This window comes from Oratosquilla oratoria, chromosome 15 (assembly GCF_046742065.1).
Source record: "Oratosquilla oratoria isolate Oo_2021 chromosome 15, ASM4674206v1, whole genome shotgun sequence".
In the NCBI taxonomy this organism is placed as follows: Eukaryota; Metazoa; Arthropoda; class Malacostraca; order Stomatopoda; family Squillidae; genus Oratosquilla; species Oratosquilla oratoria.
The window spans coordinates 17,662,229-17,667,459 of NC_134791.1; positions in this window are offsets into that span (position 1 = coordinate 17,662,229).

A 5,231-nucleotide genomic window follows, 5' to 3' on the forward strand; every position below is an offset into this window, starting at 1 on the left:
GCATACATACATATATATATATATATGTCTATGCAAAGATATATATATACATACACATATATACATGCACGGTATGTATGTGTAATTTTATCATTATAATTTTCACTCTCGCTGTTATTTTTCTTTGTCTCCTCATTCACGACACCCTTTTCTCATGTACATTCCTTCTCGATTTATCTTTCAAACAATTCTTTCATAACCGTCAGTCTTATACAACACTTTTTACCAACCTCCCTCCGTCTCCACTTTCCCTTTCTGTTATTTCATTCCCCACCAAGCATTTGCCATCTCTCATTGCCATCAGTCGCCTTCCAACATCCTGGCCACCATATCTCTACTTCTCATTAAACTGCCCCTCCCCCCCCCCGTCCTGCCCGTCTCTTCCTCCTCAACTATTCCGTAATCCTCTTAACCATCCTCTCCTCTACCATTCACCACTTAGACTCACTTAGCAGAGAATATCTATCATACTTATTAATGTGTATACATTGTGACGAATGTGGATAGGAGGTAAAGTGAACACGGGCTGAGGGAAATACTTTTATTCCTGACTAGTTTCGCCTGAGTGGCTTCTTCAGAGGAATGAGAAGCCACTCAGGCGAAACTAGTCAGGAATAAAAGTATTTCCCTCAGCCCGTGTTCCCTTTACCTCCTATCCACATATCTATTAAATTATATTAATCTATGTATTTGTATTCTTCACTTCTTCGTAGAACTAACGAGTTACACTTTAGAAATGAGTTAATCTATTCATATTCTGAGCTCTCACCAGCTGATTAAAATCGCTTGACGCTCGCTAGAATAAAATACATTGAGTACGAAACAGACACAAAAGAGTTAATCGAGATGACCATCACCCTAAATCCACTTCCTTCAGCTGAGTAGAGTAATTTAGTTTTTGCTGCCACGAAGACCATATACTCCAGCGAACGCAAAGATAGATACACGACATGCAAACATTGAGCCCTTAAATTCGGTGACACAATTTATGTCTTTTTTCTGTCTAACTGTAGACGATTTTATGTCACTGAGGAGACGACCCCCTGATTGAAGGACCTTTTGATCAATCGGGACCACGACATATTTAGTTTCTAAAGCCTCAGCGGCTTATAATCATCTGCTCTTGGCCAGAACAAAATATATAAGGTGCGTCACATTGTTGAGGGGTTCAATGTTTATCCCTTCCTTACTAAGTGGTGCTTCTACACTTATTCATACTGGTGGTAATTATTCTTTCACTAGCGTTGTGTTGAGCAATTATATTCATATCTGCTTTGAACTTATGACTCTGGTTTATAAAAAAAAGAACGATGATGCTAAATGAAATAAAATGAAAGAAGATAAAATAAAATAAAATAAGATAAAATAAAGTAAAATAAAAAATAAAATAAAATAAAATAGAATAAATAAATCTATTATATTGGCTCCGCCCCCCTCCCTAATCTTAGCCTGTGATTGGTCGCCTTGTCCTACAGATCACACCTCTTTCCCCTTATCCCGGCCTGTGATTGGCTGCTCCAAACCGGTTTTCGTGTTGACGAGGCTGATGGGAAGGGATATGTTTTATTTTCAAAATAAACATCATACAGTTCATAATAGGTAAAGAATTAATTGGTAGGTTATCTAACCATATCAGGTAAAGTGGTTTGTTTCATAGACTTAATCTCTCTTTTAGGTAGAATTCTTTTAAGTAGAATTTTTAGATTAATAATGAAGAAATAGAAAGAGAGAAAGAGAGATAGATAGATAGATAAATAGATAGATAGATAGATAGAGAGAGAGAGAGAGAACGAGAGAGAGAGAGAGAGAGAGAGAGAGAGAGAGAGAGAGAGAGAGAGAGAGAGAGAGAGAGAGAGAGAGAGAGAGAGAGAGAGAGAGAGAGAGAGAGAGAGAGAGAGAGAGAGAGAGAGAAAGACAACGACTGAGTGAGAAAGGAGAGAGCGACAGAGAGAGAAAGAGGAGAAAGAGAGAGAAAGAGAGCAACAGAGAGAGAGAAAGAGAGAAAGACACTCCCTGCATCTACCTCTTGTCCCAGTTTGCCCTCTGGCCTGTTAGCCCCTTCTTCATTCTCTTCTTCTCTCTTCTCTTCGCCCTTCCTCCTTGCCCCTGATCTACCCTCATCCCCTTTCCCTTCCTCGACCCTGAGGTTTTTGTGCTTCTTTTGAAGACTAATATCTCGGCCCCCTTCCATTTTTTTTTTATCCATTGCCCGTCCTTGCCGCCCCCTCACTATCTCTCGTTTCATCGCATCCTCTCTATCTTCCTACTTTCTCCTCCTCCTCCTCCTCTATTCCTCCTCCTCCTCCTTCACATGAACCAGAAGCTTCTTCAGCTTACGCACACGCACGCCCGCGCGCACGCACACACACACACACACACACACACACACACACACACACACACACACACACACACACACACACACACATACATACACACACACACCTCACATACACACATACAGATGCACGCACACACACACATACACACACACACACTCACATACATACATACAGATGCACGCACACACACACACGCACACACACACACACACACACACACACACACACACACACACACACACACACACACACACACACACACACACACACACACACACACACAAACATACAAATGCACAAACACACACATTCAGACACACACACACACATATAGACGCACGCACGCGCGCATACACACACACACACACACACACACACACACACACACACACACACACATACACACACACACACACACACACACACACACACGCACGCACGCGCGCGCACATACACACACAGACGCACAAACACACATACAAGCAAATAAACATATACTTTGTGCATTGAGAGAGAGAGAGAGAGAGAGAGAGAGAGAGAGAGAGAGAGAGAGAGAGAGAGAGAGAGAGAGAGAGAGAGAGAGAGAGAGAGAGAGAGAGAGAGAGAGAGAGAGAGAGAGAGAGAGAGAGAGAGAGAGAGAGAGAGAGAGAGAGAGAGAGAGAGAGAGAGAGAGAGAGAGAGAGAGAGAGAGAGAGAGGCAAATGAAAAATATCAACCTTCCCACACTCTTCCGTCGTTAGGTTACCCTCTCTACCTTCCTCCCTCTCTCCTTCCCTCCTCCCTCTTTTTAGGACTCTGATCCCTAATGAGGGAGCACACTTCCCAGAAGTCCCATGGGACACTGAAGACCCCAAGAGAGTCCCATTAGTGGTCTTTAACGTGGCTGTCGGGATCATCAGGGACCTTCAGTATGATAATGTCAATACCCAAAGGTCATCACGCTCTGATGGGGCGGATTTTTGCTTTGGCAACTTATAATGTCATTAGGGGACAGGGTACAACTCGCTTCTCGGTGTGTGGACGCGAGAAAAAAAAAGAGAGAGAGAGAGAGAGAGAGAGAGAGAGAGAGAGAGAGAGAGAGAGAGAGAGAGAGAGAGAGAGAGAGAGAGAGAGAGAGAGAGAGAGAGAGAGAGAGAGAGAGAGAGAGAGGTTGTGATCAGGCACGCCTGAGGATGTCTCCAATCAAAATGTCTCCTATGGGGAAATACACGTTCAAAGTATTTCATATAATATTGTCTCATATTGTTTTCGCATTTCTATGAACCAAATTTTGAAAGAGAAGTTCTCACATGGGCCAGCTATTCGAAAATCACAAAAAAGAAATCAGGTATATCTTTCACAAGAACGGTCAGAACACACACAAGCACGCATAATTATATAACAAAGGTTCAGTGTTTTTTTTTTCCAAGAAAAATGTATGGAAAGGTCTAAGGACCGCTGCCGGCTAACTTGGTGTCTCAGGTTACTTTTGAGCTAAAATAAGGGAAATAATTATTACCATTACCTTGCACCTAGGAGAACCTATCCTATGGTTCCATTCTCTTTTTCACTAAAGGTCTCATGACCTTATTTCTCAAGGTACCACAGGGTACTTTTTTTTTTTTTTTTTTTTTTACTTATGGTAGGAAATTCAAACTATCTCTTTGGAGCCCCTTTTGATAAGGAAAGAGCTCGGAACAGGTATATGCAATCTTACGGTACTTCTCAAAGTACAACGGGGTACTTTCTTTTTTTCGTTTTTACTGATGCCAGGCTATTTGATCTATCTTTTTGGAGCTCATTTGATAAGAAAGGGTCTCAGACTTGAATCCTTGAATCCTTATACCATAATAAATGTTATCAAGTCTCTCGCAACCCTTGTCGTCTGTCCGCTGGTGTCGCTAACGAAACCGTGTTGGTCTCGCATTTACTTAGTTCTGGGTTCGAAACCCTCACCGCTCTCCGACTGTTACCTGGGCCATTACCTGGAATACATAGAGCAAAAGTGACAGCTTCGGACGCAGCTAGGCGCCTCCAGGCGTAGGCTCAGCTAGGCGCCTCCAGGCGTAGGCTCAGCTAGGCGCCTCCAGGCGTAGGCTCAGCTAGGCGCCTCCAGGCGTAGGCTCAGCTAGGCGCCTCCAGGCGTAGGCTCAGCTAGGCGCCTCCAGGCGTAGGCTCAGCTAGGCGCCTCCAGGCGTAGGCTCAGCTAGGCGACTCCAGGCGTAGGCGCCACGCTTTATTTTTCTACTGACGTAACATCAAGAAGAGCCATGGCTGTTCGTCGACGCGATGATCTACTTCGTAGGTTCTTGTGTGACGTAAACCAAGATGATTATTGTTACCTATATGGAGGACCCATCGCCTGAGCTGGGTTCTTGATTGATGGAGAATTCATTCATGCAAAGGGTTCATTTCTCAACTGAATAAAATCGTCCGAATTCAACCACATCACAGTCTGGGAGTCTATCGTTGCAAATGCATGTTCTCCAAAATACTTCCTTATGCTTACCAAACGAGGAAAGAAAGTCATCTTTGTGAGTATATGACGATCAAGAAATATGTATATCTTATTGAGTACCAGAAACTTTTGAATAAATAAATCGTAATCTTTTATTAAAATTTCTTTGACTAATGCAGAGTTCGAGTGACGGAAGGACCTCAAGTACAAGAAGTCTCGGGTAATCGGTCCTTCCGACTTTTAACCCCACCCACCCTCTGGCTAACATCAAACTATTTTCTTCAAATTAGGGAAACTATTTGTACATATAGTATTCAGTCTGTCTCAAGTTAATCGTTTTAGTGTTTCAGTGGACTTGTATTTTCAACCTAGGAAAAAAAAACTAGAAAAAAAAAATTCATTAATATATAATCAACAGAACAAAATCACCCGGCAAATCTTAATTTAAATTT